Source organism: Rhyacophila brunnea, unplaced genomic scaffold (genome assembly GCF_057557595.1).
Source record: "Rhyacophila brunnea isolate RB1 unplaced genomic scaffold, BYU_Rbru_1.0 scaffold_5, whole genome shotgun sequence".
Classification (NCBI taxonomy): domain Eukaryota; kingdom Metazoa; phylum Arthropoda; class Insecta; order Trichoptera; family Rhyacophilidae; genus Rhyacophila; species Rhyacophila brunnea.
In genome coordinates, this window is record NW_028233170.1 from 47725359 (window position 1) to 47744152 (window position 18794).

The following is an 18794-nucleotide window of genomic DNA, read 5'->3' on the forward strand; positions in this document are numbered from 1 at the left end:
TCTATTTCTATTAATCTGTTCTGTTGTACCAATCAATTTACTTATATACATAGTAGTATGTCAATCAATCGTTTACTACGGAGACGTGACACAAAAAAGTGACAGAAGTTTTCTAAAAGAAATTCTATAAATACAATAATTATTTTGTTGTATTACTGAGATGATAAAACATTTTTTGTTGGTCCAACTGCGAGAAGTGTAACGAGTTCAGTCGCCCACAGACAAAAGTGCAAGTAGGAATTCTCGAGACAAAAAAAATAATTTCACAAAAAATAACAACGAGGCTGATAAGGAAGAGATGTAGAACCTTTTAAATGTAGTTGATAATCTCACTATTCTTAAAACTTTGAGAATATTGTTAGGTAAGTTAGGTACCAATGTTAATGTTAAATAATAACAACATGTAAAAATAAGATAATAAGTCGGATAAAAAATTATTTATTTCTACATACTTAGTCAAATTCTAATAAAAATCGTATTTGAAGTACCGTTAGCTTATCAATATATCGGCACTTATATAAGATCTAACGGGTAGGAACCTGCTTACACTGTACCAGGTGTACCTACCTAAAACAGGCTATGGATCACGACTGTAGAAAATGTGTTATTTTCAATAATTACGTCTGTATCATAATATGCATTAAAGTTTGTTACGTGCATTAAATATTTGATGGCAGTCGGCGCGCTTTGTTATACTTGAGTTTTGTGGCATGACTGTCATAAATCACCAAGCTTCAAAACCTTGGTCGACAGCGATGGCTTTAACATTTCTGTCTGAACAATCTGTCATGTGGGATCTAATAACAATGCAGATAACATCGCTAAATACTTGAACACTAGATGGATGAATAAAAATAAATATATAGGTACCTACAGAAGGTGAGAAAATATTTAAGGATGCAATTATTTATAATTTTGTATATTTTTAACAAATAAAGTTAGTTTCTTCATAATTGAAATATAGCCAGCAAGGACTCTTTGAATTTGAATTATGTTATTGGTATTACTTATAGGTATAGGCTTTTCATGTGCCGAAGTTTATCTTGTAAAGAAAACATTTAATTATGATCATTTGTAGAACAAGTTGAGCCAAAACTAAAATGGATTGATTTATTATTCGCATTTAAATTAAGCACATCGCAAACAAACAGTAACATAATAATAATAAGTAAGTATGCAATTTGAATAAAGTTTAGAGAGTATTTCAACTGCAATTCACGAGAGCAAAATATTTGAAAACCGGTGGTGATTTCTGATGGTAAAATAGAAAAAAATCACAATTCTTTCATACAATTCAAATACCCAACAATCACTTGCAAAGAAAGATAATATCATCGCTAGAGAGCGACAGATAGATAACAGGTGTGTTTTGCATTGTTAAAAATGACTTGACGATTTGATTTCGAATTTACATCAAGTGTGTTTGATATTCTTGTGAGAACTGAAATTATTATAGAAGTAGGTAGTGTTTTCATCAATAATATTCATACAATTATTATTCGTAACAACTACCTAAGTAAGTACCTACTCAAATTTTGTAAGCAGGCAGTGATAGGTATGGGTTTATGTAGGGTGTTGATATATACTTTTACACTTATTAAAAACACGGATTCAGGGACATTAAGTATTACGTAAGTATACTTCGATTTAGGCATTATGACATTTGGTATCAGTAGGTAGGTATCTACTATGTTTTCGAATTACTAAGGTATTGTAAATATAAGGGGCACTAATAAAAACTACAATAAATACTTATCTCATAGTGATTGTGATAAAAGTCAACTTCTTTTAATAAACTATTCAAATACGCAAGTGTTACGGTCATTGACGTCGTCAACGCGTGGGTGCAATAAGAATTATTTACTTACACAGAATTGGGAGAAAAACTTTTCCCCAACACTCAATTATATAAAGAAACAATTATTTATGGAAAATCTTATAATCATATCAATCTTGTTCATAGATAGTATATTATTTATTGGTTTGCACACATACGAGATCGGGCCAATGGACCATAAACAATCGACGCACAAAAAATAAACGGCGTATAAGAATTCACTTTCTATCTTCATACTTACCGTTACGTTTATAAAAATAATGTACATCGATAAATTATAATTTCCACGTGTTACTTAATTCAAACAAAGTAAATGTGTATAAAAGAAAACTCTTATCTAGATGAGATTAGATCCGGCTTTCGGTATGAAAAGAATCGCCAATGACACTTTCAAGTGACGCCAAATGTTAACTGTTGTTTTCCAAATAAAATTTGTTGGTTTTCTTTCACGATAGTATGGTTAAGTATATTTTTATGAGAAATAAAAAGGTACAGAAGGCATTCTCACTTTCCATTAAACATTGTAAAACTATACTACCATTATTAACTTTACAGAATATTCAGTGTACCTACAAGTAAAAAAAAATAGTATAAACAAACAAGTAGGCACGTAGTAAAGTAGGTATTTGTACGCAAAAACCCCAGAAGAATTACTTTCTCATACTATAAAGATATAAGAAACTCCGAAAATATAAATATCTACTCGCACAACTATGTTTGCTTTGATTGGCTGGCATTTTATGATACGTCATTATTGGCGCCATTATATGACGGGCATCTTCTTATCTGGTGATGGGCCAGGTGCCTAAGTAGGTACATCTGCGGTGCGGACATACCCGATTTGGATATAGGATTAACACAATGACATTATTAATGGACAACGCACTCAATACAGTAGCTAGCAATTAAATTCACGCACAGCGACATTCGCACATGTATAGGTAGACGTCACGCAATTTCCATTATGCAATATCACGCATCGGGAATTTATAGCAATATCACCTTTATTGTAATGGCGTTAGAATGGTGTTTCTAGTGTCAATGTTCATTTGAGCGAACCCGTTCGAACCGAACCGTTCGGCAGACCCGACTAAAAGCATCGGGAATTTATAGCAATATCACCTTTATTGTAATGGCGTTAGAACAGATTATGCCATTCGGCAGACCCGACAAAAAAGTGAGTGTCATTTTTATTCCCAGATGATTCGTCCATATTAATGTCATTGGATTAACACGTGTGGTTAAAAACAAATCCGTTGTGTGATTGCGGAAAATAGTTACCTCTGAACATACCGGTGAGATCTGTGTCACGTATGATGCTTTTCCGGAGGACTTTCTACCTCTTACTATATTGGTTCACAGGCTCTAGCCGAGCATCTCTAGAACTATTACTGACAATGTAATGTTGAGTTGGTGTATGTGGTTTTTTTTCCGTACGTATTTACATGCTGTGTTTTACACACTCGCCATACAAGTGTAATAATTGTCACAACATCCAGTATGTACCTACATACTCTCCAGTGAACATTTTATTCTAGGAAAATAACATATCACCTATCGAGTTACTTAGACATGAATGTGTTTGCAATATTACTGGGATGGATATGGAAAAAATACGACAACGAAAAACTTGGACAATTTGGAAAGTTACCGTAATTTAATGAAACACGTGTTAGAACTGCTAAGTGATTACGATGTAAGTGTTGCTGTGACGTTTTATTGTATTTATTTGGACATTACAAATTAACAAGGAATTATAAGAAATGTTAAAAAGTTAATGATTGACTTAATTGTCTTTTTAATCGACACATAATTTACTACTATTGGCAAATGAATGCCATCACAAACTATTACAAGCACTAATAGCTAAAACATTCAATTGCTGTGTTGAATATGTTCGTACACACATTTTTTTTAAAAATTATTAATAACCATGTCCTTGTTTTTAGTACAAGGTGGTTGTTAGTAATTTTCAACAATCAGACTTTGAGAAAATCACATACTTAAATATATTGTGTGCTCACCGGATCGAACATAGAGCTCCCTGATGGAAGGCCAGCGCTTTACGCACTGCACCACGAGAGTCGCCTCGTATACACATTAGGTTCGTTAAATTAAAATATATATACATATATATATATACGTACTTTTAAAGTGGGTACCTACTGGATATAAATAATTCAAGCTCAGATTAAAAGTGTGCAGATAAGTGGAGATAATATTGCAGTTTACCTGTCAATTATTGCGCTCATATGGTTAGCTGTAGCTTGCGTAACTATTCGGAGCAGTTCGTAGACTTCGCAAACAAGTCGTACTCACATAGAGGTAAAAATATGACTTGTTCAAGGATTTAGGTCGGCGGTCGATACTGCTAGCGCAGTAAAGATGCATTTTTACATTATGTACCTGCTACGAAGTTTGCAACCGACACACTAACTTGCATAGTGCATTCAGCACAGAACAGATTAATTTTGAGTTCCCTGGCATTCAGTCACTGTGAATTATTGACTTATTAATGAATAGCATGGCCCACGATAGTCAAGCGGCTAACGCGTCAGGTTATAATATCGTGGGACCCAGGTTCGACTCATGGGTTTGGCAAATACACATATTGTTTTCCAATGTGCGTTAGGAGTGATAATATGGATATACTTACTAGATTTAGCAAGTGACCAACATTCATTTCTCGTAAAAACAAAAACCTTTTAATACAAACTTCCACTCTGTGGAGGCCCATATGAATAAATCTTTATAGGATCGGCCATGGTCAAAAAAAATGTGTAGCATATTCTGAAGAAAAAAAAAATCCCTCGGAAAGTAAACGAGCCTGCTCATATAAAACTGATAATGTGGTTGACAAATAAACTCTACCTAAATTGCAATAAGGATACATATAGCAAATTCTATATATAATATATATATAAATTATATCCATTGTATTCCGGTGGTTGGTATTAGGTACGCCCACGATAGCCGAGTGGCTAAGGCGCCTGTTTATAATGTTGTGGGTCACAGGTTTGAATCCTTGATCTGGCTATTGGCATATTGTTTTCCAATGTGTGTTCAGAGTCAGTGTCTGTGGAGGCCCACATGATCTTGTTAGGATCGGACATGTTAAAAAAAACGCATTTTGTAAGTATTTTATTTAGGCATGAATTTGATCTACTATACGGCCATCTATTTTCGATACAACATTTCACGGTGAATTACGATACGGCCAACCGCATACGTATAATTAGCCGTTCGCTCGACTCATTGCATTCAACATCTGCGCATCTATTCTACACACAACACTGTTATCGGCAGCCACCAAGGGTAGTTTTTCACATGTTTGTATTATAATTGTTACAATAAGTTAGTCGTCTCTCAACAATTAAAATTGTCTATCTCGCTCTAAAATTTAGCACAGCCAAGAGAGGTGCTGTTAAAACATAGCACTTATTGTAACAATTACAATAAGTGCTAATACTTCGATACAAACCTACAATAGATAGCTACCGTAGCGGCCGAAAGCAGTCTTGTGTTTAGAATAGATGCGCGCTGGTGTCACAAACATAATTTCGTCACTGTTCTGGCAGTCGAAAAAATCACATATGTATTGAGTTAGTTATACCAAAATGTTTCTTATTTCAAACTTTACCGTCTGGAAACCTTAATAAATAAATCCTTTTTACGATTACTTAATAAACTCACACGATAGACCATTTCAAACATTTTAACAACTTCAAAGTAAAATCACTCAAAACTAGTATTCTTCAGTTAGTGTGTTCTGCCAGAACAGAGACGATATATTATATAAAAATATATATTTGACAACACTGGATTCAATCCTGCGATTGACAAATGTATAGGAGTGGCGGACTACTAGGAGAGCCACTACGGCTACACTACACCACTACATAAAGTATAAAAAATAAACTGTTGCTAAAATTAATTATGCGTATTACTTTTACGTAAGATTATTCCGGAAAGCATAAGTGCTTACTGATTTATATAATATCGTCTCTGTTCTGGCGGAACACACTAACTGGAGAATAGGTACTAGTTTTGAGTAATTTGACTTTGAAGTTGTTAAAATGTTTGAAATGGTTTATCATGTGAGTTTATTAAGTAATCGTAAAAAGGATGACTTTAAAATAAAGACTGTTTATTTATTAAGAAGGTTTCCAGACGGTAAAGTTTGAAATAAAGAACATTTTGGTATAACTAACTCAATATGTCATTTTTTCGAATTAGTGTCTTCTGCCAGAACAGTGACGATATATTAATTATATATTATTAATTATTCAATAAACAAATTGATCTTCTTCAATTTGCACTGTATTATGTGATGATAAACGATGCATATCAATGGCGACAGCTCAGATAAACAGTGTGGCGTCTCGAAACGCTATAATAAATCGAACCTTTCATGTCAAATATGTTAACGACCATTGATGCATTTAGCACAGAGTCTTGGCACTGTCTCGATTTGTAAGTAAAGGTACCCAAAGGATAAATATCTCCGTACTCAGTAATATTAACAGCATGGCCCCATATCTTGAAGCGGGCCCTCAGGACAGGTTGTTTGACGGGCCCCCCTACCTATCGCTAAGGTTGCGAGCAGTATGATGTTCTACAGCATTAATGATTCCCAAATGGTATAATTAAGGGCATCCGTGTACTTTTAACGAGACCGCAACCTTTTTGTGGTAACAAAGCAACATGCAACTCTTCGACATATTGGATAAATACTTAAGACATTTTTATTTTTCGGGAAACACTAAAATAATTATGAAATAATTTTTTACCCATGAATTATCATTTAAGACGGTACTTCAGTGAAACGGCAAATAATTTTCAACTATAGGTGTGACGAACTTTTGGACTCGCTGGCAATCGGAGAGCGAACGCCAGCTGTGAACACGTCAATTTGTTTCGTGATGGCGACGGGGGTATTAATTCTTAAATTGTGTAAACATGACTAAAAAACGTTACCCATTTACTTGTAAAAGAAAACATTTCAATGAATATATTATTATTGTTACTAATATAACAATAAACTGAACATTAAATGGACGCATGTTGGATTTATATGACAAACTATATTTCGTTCGGCACGCGTCATTTGCACAATCCGCGCATCGCCTAGCCACGATCATTTTAAACCATGCCTCAACTGAGGTATATCTAATCTCTTTGGGTATAGCTTTAATTAAACCACTCAAGGCACTATTCCAAAAGCCAAATAGTGCCTTTATTTACTAAATAAATTTGTAGTGTGTATTTATCTCACTTACCTGGTTCATCCACCACGCCGGGCCTCCTTGATGAAATTTGAATTTAAATCCATAAGAGTTAATTAAATAAAGAATAATGTAATTTTGACTTGTGTGCTTGAGTGTGTTAAATGATTGAAATGAGAACAACATTATAATATATATCTAAAAATTAAATAATTAGTAATTTAAATTAATCGTGGCTACTATAAAACAAACTTGGGGAATCACCGATACAATGCGAGGTAGTATTGGCAATGCACTGTTTTTACGCTGTCTGCACATGTTTGTTTTGATTCTGTATTGCAAATGCAGCGAGAACGGTGCAACAGTCAATTTAATTTTTAATCAGTGTACTGTAAACATTGTATAAAAGTTCGAGCCAAGAAACCTGTCACTATATTATATTCTAATATACTATTAGGTACGTAAGTCACGCAATTTGTTACAGCAGTTGACGATTTAATGAAAAGCTGGGTTTTTAAGATAAGATAGCGGTAAGGAATGACGCGTGCAGTTGAAAGCTCCAGGAAAACTAACAAGTATCTACCTAACATCAAAACTTGTGGAAAATCTAATTAAAATGTCTCTTTTTATCTTAAAACAATTATTACTTAGTAATTTATGAATAGCTAAAATCATAATATAGTATAAGAGCGGAATGCAGATTCCAATATTTCGATCTTAAGGATAAGATGCCGAAAAGGATGACTTAACTATAGACTACACTGACTATAGAGTTAAGGAATCCTTAACCATAGACTACTTTTGTTATGAACACGCCCCCTTCTGTATTACCATTTACTACCGAGAGCTGCTGTCAAAATAAATTCGCGTGTCTATAAAACAGTCCATACACTCAAATTCATTTAACAATTTATCTCAATATGGATATTGATAGTGTTAATTCGTTTGGCATGTAGGTACTTGCAGAATATTATTTTACTTTTTATTGAACAATAGACAACATGATCTTAACCAGTGGCGCACCCAGGGGGTGGGCCAAGGGGCCCTGGCACCCCCCAAACATGAAAATTATCTCAATGATTTTAAACATTGAAATTGAAAGCCAATAAACTATACCTTTGGGTTTAGACAAATAAAAATACGGCAAAAAAATGATTTGTAATTCTCCAGCACCCCTTTTAGAAAAATTTCTTAGATTTTAATTTCTAACACAACACTAATGTCAGGTTTTTTTGAAACCTAATCCTTAATGGAACTGTCAAAAAATTCTTGGTGTCCACCCGAATTCCGGAGTGGTGTAGGTCATGGCTGGGGAAGGCTGACAGGGCTCTAGCCTGGGGGCCCGGGCTGTGTGGGGCCCGGCGTGTCGGGTTGAGCAGATAAGTGAGATAAACACACATCATAAATTAGCTTTAATAGTAAAAAAAGTCGCCTGCGGCGCTATTATACTTCATGGTCATGAACATTTTCAATTACTTATATAATTGTGCAATATTTTTTTTGATTATTATGTGTCGATACTCGACAGCTCCATTATTAAAGTAGATGTATTAAAAATCGCCAATAATTCACTGTATAAGTACCCTTAATTTGAACTAAAACACAATTTGAAAAACGCTGATGTAGTGTTTCACACTGCCTTTAATTTTAGCGGTAGGTAGGGGGCCCGCCAAATATCCTAGCCTGAGGGCACGTTCCAGGATGTGGGGACCATGGTGTAGGTACACCGAGTGGAGTGGTAGACAAAAGACCGATAAACGAGAAATTAGGCTCTGAAGAAGAAAAAGAGCCTATGAGACTAATTTACATTCTCCTCCTTGGGCCCCCCCCAATATTAAATCCTGGGTGCGCCACTGATCTTAACTAAGGACAATGTTTCTGCATTCCGCTCAAGTATATTTAAATTAAAGGTTCCCTGTAAAAAAAAATATGGGTGTAGGTCTGTTTACTGGAAACCAGGCGGGAACTGGCAAAATTGATGAATTCAAGAATTATAACCTAACCTAACCCAACAAATAATCCAGTATGTGGGCTATTTTCAAAATTTGTTTGCCGCTGGCTTCCACTAAACAGACAAGAACCAAAATGTATATGTAATGTCAAATTTTATAATGACCTACAGTCGCAGTAATTTTTTTCTTAAGGCTTCAGTTGAGGCATGGTCTAAAAAGATCGTGGCTAGGCGATGCGCGGATTGTGCAAATGACGCGTGCCGAACGAAATATAATTTGTCATAAAAATCCAACATGCGTCCATTTAATGTTATATTACTAATAATAATAGTATATTCATTGACATGTTTTCTTTTTTAAGTACATACGTAGTTTTATAGTCATCTTTACACGATTTAAGAATATTTTCATCCGACGCCATGACAAAACAAATCGACGTGCGGATACCTCTACGATCGGTCTCCGATTGGCGACTAGTGAGAAATTTCGTCGCACCTACTGTTGAAAATTATTTGCCGTTTCACTGAAGTACGCACTTAAGCATTATTTATGTAGATTGGTATTGGCTAGTACTTTACCAGTGTAATACTGTGCCACTTTCAAATAAGTTCATAGCGATCCTCTCCCTTATCGGTAGTTCAACAGATACAAAAAGAGTTCGAGGTGGCATGAGCGTGAAGAAATAATCTGACGCGCGCCTTTGGCTCGGCTGATGCTCGCAGTAGAGTCCGAGGCCCCAACCACATTTGCGAACACGACGCGAATTCTGCCGCGTTCTTACTCATGTCATCATTGTGAGTTTATTTTTTTCTAATTGGCTAAAATGTAGATATGTAGTCTAATAGTGTGCTTAGTAGGACAAGACAGTGAAGCATTTAGATAAAATTAGTTTTAAATTAAAACACCAATGGCTTTAAAAAATAATAAAAGGCTCGCATTGCAGTAATTCCAGTGGTTCTGTTTACACTAACAAGCTTACGGGATCGAGTTGACCTCACAATTAAATCGGTAACTGTCAGAGGTGGCAAATAGTTTTTATGATGATGAAAACTGACGTCAAATAAAAGAAAACGCGAAACATTCGCCGAGTATTTGAAATAGATTTCAAGACCTCGCTTGAAAATTACAACTAAACCTCTCAGTGTTACAACAAACAAACCAGTAATTACATTATGGGATCGTCTATAAATTTAAAGACGCCCCAAAATTTTTAATGTTTTAACTCCCCCCCCCCCCCCCCCACCCTCACAAATTGTCACATTTCGTCACAAATTCTTTCATCCCACTGTCTAAATTGCATTACATTTTCTGATAAAAAAATAAAATCGTAAAAATATGATCGATTTCTATAGACAGGCAGGCAGGTAGGTATGTTCTCACAGAATATTGTATTGTCGAAAAAACGAGTTAACATTTTGTGCCTTTTTTGATGTCACATATCATATTCAAATTCAATTTATTTTTACATACGGCGAACATTACAAATTATAAATTTATGATGTTTACAAGATGGCATTTAAAAACAAAGAAATAGTATAAAGAATAAATAATTATATGCAGTATCACAGCAATAGTATGAAAAGTAAAAGGTACAAAAAATATAAATTATAAAGCGTTGAAGCACACCGAATGAGCTAAGTGGACCCTATTTTAGGAATTTATAAAACAACGCCCACCTATTATACTCATCATCGCGTAGGTGGCATATATCAACATCCGAAGCGATTTGGTTGAACAGAGTAATTGCCCTCCCAATTGGCATCACCAATGGCAGGTCAGTTCTGCTCGTTGGGAGAACAAACAACAGATGCTCCCGATTTCTAAGATAGTTATCAGGGACACAAATTAATACCACCAAGAATGGCAGAGTTCTCATTTACACCACGTATAAGTCGAAAAAAATACGTGGCCAAATATTGATATTTCTAGCATTTAAACTACAGTATATAAGCATACCTAAGAGAAAGCCAGTTGGATAAAGCCACGGATAGTATCCATATCACCTTAAATAAAGGAGTCAAAAAAAAATCATTTGAACTCTCTGACCACAAGGTCATATTTCAACTGATGCGGGGCCCAAACAATCGACCCACTCTCAAGCCATATTATGTAACTCTAATCATAATCTACAACACACCCCTCTCCCACCCAATCCATAGCTTTGCGTCATGGATGGACAACGCCTATGACGACTTGTGCAGACGATTTAGTTATGCGAAAGGAGACAGACGTTAATTTTAATCACGATTGAATGCGACAACATAATATAGAAAAAAGATGATTTCGAGTTACGTAACTGCCCGTAAAATTATGCAATTTGCAAAAAAATATACATTTTCACTGCAAAAAAATATTAGGAAAAATATCGCAACGATTCAAATAAAGTAGGATTTCTCGCTTTTTTAATAATATTAAATATATTTTTATTGTCCGTATTATGTTTAGACGGCGCGTGACTAACAGGCTTAGCAGGGATGACAAGTACATTTCAGAATTAGATTGGTCTGTTTATTGCCAACATGAGAAACGTGTAAAGCCTCGTGTATATGGCAATTAATCACTTGAATGTAGGAACTGTTGTTCTAAACATAACATGTATGTTGTTTCACACATTGCCTGGGTCTCGACATATTTCTCCAACCATGGCCTGAACAGAATCGGCATGTGAATGATAAGGTTTTCGGAAGTTTTAAGTGATAAAGATATCGTGTATTAGTTAGAGTTCTTAGTGTTTGTTATTGTTTATTCAGAAAATATTTTATTTTAGGTAAAATTATGTTTCATCAAAATACACCCCAATAGTAAACCCAAGTAGGTACTTAAAATCTAAATCTAGGAAAGGTTTTCTTATCGCGAACAAGGATATAATATAGGACTACTTTTCAGTGGAAAGAATAGAGATGGTCCGAGACTACACAGCATTGACAAAGATGCTAATAAGTACATGTGCATAAATAAGGAGGATTTCGGTGTAACTAGTACAGTACCCAGTACCAGAATAATTAGGGATATGTTGTATTGTTATGATCCCCACAAGCCGTAACCAATGAAATGCTGGACTACCGTGATAGTCTGTCAGCTACTGCACACATGTGCACCGTTAGTTTATTGAAAGTCAACCAGAGAAGAAGAGTATACACACTATCTACCGGATTACTAATTTTAATTTTCATCGCACGGTGCTGACTCCATTATTTTTCTGCATATATCACAGTTTTAATGCGATTGTTTTTATTTTGAAACGTGCATGTTACACAGTGCACGTGGAATCACAGCAGACAACTTCAACAGAGCAAACGGTCGGTTATATTTAGAACGTTCAGTAGTTAACTGACAGCGTTATGGCTTCCGGTAAAAGGGCCAATGCATATTGAATTTAAATGTCAACCACTAATTATTAATAGATATAAAACAAAGGGTAGTTAATTATAACACCACAGTAATATTTTGCATAATACAATAAATTGCACGTTACTCGAAACGTGCAATATTCATAATGGACAGGTATGTCGACAGTTTAATGGACTAATCTCATGGGAATAAACAGTTTTTGTTTATTTTGAGAAAGTAGAATAATATGAAAGATTCGAATGTATTGGTAAAATCGAATATGGAATGAAATTCAGGGTTTGAAATTAATGGACGCGCAATATTCTTACAGCATTCACATTATAATGACGTATGGCGCAGACGGCTATTCTGTGTACTTATAATAATAGCTCAATTTAGATGAAAACTTTACATAGAATAGCTATGCACTAACTAATAAAATAAGTCACATAGGTAATAATATGTGCAAGTTAAGAGAAACTTCGATTACCCATTAGTTTACCAATCTGATTATCAATAACACAAATAAAAAAATGCAAACTCTATACAGTAGGTAGGTATAGTATGTAAGTAAGAATATTGTTAATATTAAAAAAAACTGTTTTTTTACGATTAAAAATCGTGTATTTAAAATAAATTAATATGCATAACAAGTGAATAAAGATTAATTTGAATAACATGTAGGTAGGTACTTACTTAAAACTGCGCAAAACAACGAGAGAAAAACAGCAAGATTAAAAATTAATATTATAATTACAAAACAAAATCATAAAAAGTTATAGGTAGTTATATAATATAGATGAATAATATCGATAAAATACGAAATGAGGAAAATTTTGCCTCTTCAATAACTTTTAATATGGTATGTAAGGTATGTATGGAAGCAAAACAGTCCTAAAGCAACATTTTAATGCGCGTTTACCTATCGAAATTAAATAGGTAGGTAAAAAATTAAATCTGTAGAATCAGGATCATAGTAAATTAACTTAAATGCCTACATGTACTTACACATATTTAGAAAAATTAATACTTATTCCTAATAGCCAGCCATCCATGGTACGTTACATGCAATCAACGAATAGGTACGATAAAATGTTGGCATGGTATTTTAAAATCAGGTAAGGTCATTTGGTCGATTTTACTATTTTTTCATGGTTACGTACCTAGTGTAATTTTCCTACGTAGTTTTCCAAGCAAATAAATTAAATAAATGGGTCAGATAATTATTTTGTATTTAAATAACACGTATCGACTATTGTACACTAAGTAGGTATATTACATATAAAAAATATAAGACTAGGTACTTTATGAAAATTGCAATACTTTTTGGGTTGCAGTGTATTTTTTACTGCATAAGCTTTGTTGGTAGCTATTACTAATATTTAGAGGGTGGAAATAGGGGGAGGAGAGGCTTAATCGGACACATTTAAATCTGTACAATACGTGTTATTCCAGCTCCCAGCAGTGTCCGTTTTTACGTGAAACATGTGAGGCGATCGCTTCGTCAGGGAAACCCCTACCGAAATCTTAAAATCAATTAAACCATCAAACAAATTAAACTACCTATTGTAAACCTGGCAGGTATTGGCAACTGTCCAGGCACGTAGAACCGCAACTGTATTCCACCGAAACAAAATGATAACGAGCCCCGGACCTCTCCATAGCTAACGTAGGCCTCCGACAATATTAGTACCTAGGTACCTACTACAATAAATTGTCATTATCACAGATAAGCGGGAGCAGTGGCGATTGTCCATGGAGCAAAATGAGACAGTTACTAAGTCAGAAACGTCAGAAATGAAGGTTTTGATCGGGACCGAAAAAAGTTGAGTTGTTTTTTTTTTTCTCAGAAATTTCGAAATTTCCGTTTCTCAATAAATAATCCATGAGTCAAAATTCGGATTAAATTTGACTAATAAAAATATATGGGTGTGCATAAAAGTTTTCATATAAATATCGAGTTGAATTTTCCGACATTTAAAAAAATATTCGGTACATATACGCTAGATGGCGCGGCGCGTATCGAACAAAGTCGCACGAGAAATTATGTGTAATGTCCATTAGTAGTTCAGGTGAAAAATTAATCGGTAGGACTGTACTTCACAGGATCATTTCTGTAGTACTTCCTCCCTCGTAACGTGCACACTCTACCAGAGTGACACTCCGCGATGAGGAGACGTGGCGGGGTTCCTTGAGCGTGAGGCAGGCCTCGAATTGGATCTTAGGATTTGATTCGTGGCCCTCGATGACCGTTTACCGTCCGATTGGATCTCGGACGGTTGGGGAACTTTCGCTTTCTGAGCGGCTTTTGAAAACCATGAATTACTGCGAGAAATGCAATGATTGTACGAAGGGCCAGTAAAGCACCTCTTCAGATTTATTAAAAAGGCCTTCATTATCTGCAGGAGACCCTTCTCATATTATACATAGTTAACTAGGTCTGTTTTTAATCTGAGAAATCTAATATGCACTATTTCATCAAACATAGCCGTTCAATCCCATACATTTTGGTCGACCTAATTTTAGAAAAAAGAAATGGCATTCCACTTCATGAGGGCTTGCCGAGGATCCAGAAATTTCTATTAGAGCATAACTTTTTACGTGAAAAATGTGACGCATGGATTTTCCTGAAAGAAAAGTTTCCCGAATGAAACATCATAATATGAGACATAACATATTCATAAGAAAATCCCACGACGATTATAATTATGTGGACAGATGACATTAACGTAGCATTATATCTTTCTTACGAAAAACTGTTTCATTCCTGACAATTCATCGCATAGCTGGAATAGCACTAACTTGTCCCTTTATACAGGTAAATATCAAGCATATTTACGGTAAAAATAATTTTGAAAACTGTATAGAAAGGAAATTTCCCTTGTACGTTGCCGATAACCATTAATACTGTATAATTTGTAGATAATTATACTTTTAAATCTAAATTTGAAAAATAGAAACAATATTTTCACATCGGACACTAATGCCTGTAAATAACAAGTAAATTAATAATGCACATATTATTATAAACTGTAGGATTTCACAAACTTTAAAGTTACATTTCAGCAAATAAACACCGGTCACCGAATGTCATTAACATTAATAAACAAACTTTATAATAAAGATAAATCGAAATGTTTTCGAGTGTATCGTTTCGTATGGAGCTAACTACTAACTGTAGAATATGTACCGCAATAAACCGCGTCTCGCCGACGACGGGCGGCGGCCAACTGAACGGCTGTACGCTTGGTTCAATGGATGGGTGGGTCTGTGGACTATACAGAAGAAATGCAGAAGAGGTATCAACGTGCTATAAGCGCCGGCGTAAAATGCTGCAGTCGATCTCTGACGAGAGGAAAGTGCAACGGCGTCTGCGGGAAAGTGAGCGTCGAAAGTTGCCCATCGATTTAACTGTGCGCATGGTATATTGCATCCACCAACAAACTATTGAGTGAGATTTGTTTAGTCTTTAGTCGAATCGTTTAAAAAAATGCTATGTTATAGTATTTGATAATATTATATGCCCCTGGGGCGTTGTCACTGAAAAGCGACAAAGAGTACAAAATAATGATAACCTATATTAAAACTTAGATCAAAGCTAACATAGTTTGATTTTAAAACTAATAATTACAAGATAAAAAGATCTTTTTATATACAACGTTTTTAAGTTCTGTTGAAGAATATAAACTTGACTTGACTAGACTAAACGATCAAAAAAAATTGTACTTGACATGTCATATTGATTTCCACAGTAACGCACGTATATATTAATAATTTAGTTGCTAGGACCCCAGACCCCTAGCAACCAATAATGGTGTCGAAATAACTTTTCATACAAAACAGAATTAACTGAAAATTAATTCAATTCTACTTAAAGATGACTTAAAGTATTTAAAAAAAAATGCATTGGCATCGTGTTCTGATATATTCTAAAAGTTTCAAATGTCTAGCTAGTCGGGAAGTTAGTTAAAAATCGATTGCAAGATTTGTACCGGCCAAAGAACCACAGGACAAAACTTTGTAAAAATGACTAAAATTTAAATCTAAAATCATATTCAAATACTAATCGATACCTCTTACTTTCACTAAGTGTATAAAAATAATTCATCAGCAGTACGTAGCTATTATATGTGATTGAAAACATTTATTTATTATATCTTTTCTTGCGAACATGTCCGATCCTAATATGGCCGTATGGGCATCCACAGAGTGGAGGTTTGTATTATCAGATTTTGTTTTTACGAGAAATGGATGTCAGCCACTTGCTCAACCTATTAGGTCCATACTCAGAACTCATACACAAATTAAAAAACAATATATGTACTTGCCAGACCCAGGATTCGAACCCGGGACCCACGATACTATAAAAAATACAGACCGAGTTATTACAATATTTTTTATTCTCTAGTTGTCCTAAAAACTTTGGGAAAAATTAATGTTGTCAAATACGATGAGTAAATAAAGCAAAAAAAAAATGATATAGTGACCACTTTTACCATTTTTCCTGCGGGGGGCAATATAAAACTTCACAATATGTACATATGTATTATAATAATATATAATATACGTAAACAATTTATCAGCCGTTCACTCAACCAATTGGTTCCATGGACACAAATTGATTTAAAACGAGCAGCATATTATATTAGATTTAAAACCCATCTGGTATTGGTAAAAATCAATTTCTTTTAACAACGTTTCACTGAAAACTATCAAACTGCATCTTATCTCATGTACAGAGTTTATGATTTGCAATTAACGACTGTAATAAATCATTACCTCATTCATTAGGTAGAAAATCAGTTATCGTGTTATTACTCTTTAGTGCTTTCACGATTCAAGTGAGTAAAATTTAACTCTTCGTCTTCGATCAGAAAAGCTGTTAACAATTAATCTCCTCTCACCCGGGACATGATAAAACAAAGGAATATTGGATAATATGCTCATAATAGGCTTCACGACAAAAACATTACATTACAAACATAAAAGTTATACAAATTTGTAAAAGGCATACTGTGACTTTCACAAGCCATTGTGATCTATAACGGTAATCATCGATGGAAGGTTTATTGAAGATAAAATTTTATTGGTGATTACTATTTGTTTTTTTTTTTGCTCAGACGTATCCGCAGGCAATCGCGATCTCTTTCACTGAAATTATTATTGCATTCAACCTATTCATATGCACATCATAATCACAAAATGCATTCATTGCTAATACCCCGTTTATAATTCTCCAGTTGCTAGATTGCATGCATGAATCAAAAAAACTTCGGAAGCTGCTGAATTTTCATGCGACAATTGGGATTTTTTCGATCTCCGCCTGCGCAGTAGAAGATAGTGGCGAGCCTGCCGACAAAAAAACGAACTACACCGCGGAGAGACTCATTTTGAGGTTAACCGATTTTTACGATCTGTCAAATAGTGCCATAAAATGACAACATCGCGTCTCGCTTACTCTTGAAGAATGATATTGGAGAGACAGTCGGCACTTTTGTTATGTCACGATGGTAATACACACTATTGCTGGCAGTAAACCCATGCACGTGTACAGGCACTATAAATTTACACATTATTTATGTACTTACATAATGATATACCTATTAACAATCCAAGAAGATGAGGTCGTCTAATGATGGTAATAGTAACCTACTATGCCAAAATGGTAGAGACAAATTTTAAAATTAAATAAAAGTCTTATTGTAAATTCGCTTGATTAAAAAATATATTGAAGATCCAAGCGTAAGCAGAAATTAGAGTAATTATTGTACTTGCTCTTTATTTTTTGTACTTAATAATATTCATATTTAAGAAGTTAAAATCTCATTATTACGGTTTTATACAAAAATACTGCCATACTTAACGTCTTAAGAGCATACATAAGTGAAACGGCAAATAATTTTCAACAGTAGGTTGGACAAAATTTTGCAAGTCGTCGCCAATCGGAGACCGGCAGCAGACGTGTGAGCACGTCAATTTGTTTTGTAATGGCGTCGGAGGAATATATTCTTAAATCGTGTAAAGATGACTAAAAAACGTTACTCATGTACTTGAAATAGAAAACATATCAATGAATATATTATTATTATTACTAATATAACAATAAACATAACATTACAAGGACGCGTGTTGAATTTTTAAGACAAATTATATTTCGTTCGGCACGCGTCATTTGCACAATCCGTACATCGCCTGGTCACGATCTTTTTAGACCATGCCTCAGCTGAAGTATAGCCATAATAGTGGCATTATGTCTAAATTGTATTCTTTGTTAAGGCATAAGGAAATGGACCGCGAAAGGGTATTTTTTATGAATGTGTTTTATGGACGGCAAAAATATGCGCAATTTTCGATCTTATTATCAAAAGTTTCTTAAAAACTGGACTAGTCAATTTCATATTATAGAGTATTATATACTTCATAACTTTGCATTCCGGCTCTAGGATGAAA

At 34.5% G+C, this 18794-nt stretch overlaps 1 protein-coding gene and 1 non-coding gene across 5 annotated transcripts in view; one reads left to right on the top strand and one right to left on the bottom strand.

Annotated features, from left to right (window-relative positions):
• Positions 1 to 18794, bottom strand: part of LOC147066505 (SUN domain-containing ossification factor-like) — an 86278-nt gene that overhangs the window by 58038 nt on the left and 9446 nt on the right. The window contains exon 1 of one of the 4 annotated variants that reach the window (XM_085955832.1): positions 15457 to 15580. The exons of 1 other annotated variant lie outside the window; for it this stretch is intronic. The gene's annotated coding sequence lies outside the window, so the exon portion shown is untranslated. Of the gene's footprint in view, positions 1 to 15392; positions 15581 to 18794 lie in introns of those variants that run through there. 2 more of the 4 variants (XM_085955828.1, XM_085955830.1) reach the window with 2 other exon arrangements.
• Positions 14434 to 14650, top strand: LOC147066506 (small nucleolar RNA U3). The gene has a single exon (XR_015071682.1). It is a non-coding gene; the product is annotated as a small nucleolar RNA U3 (small nucleolar RNA).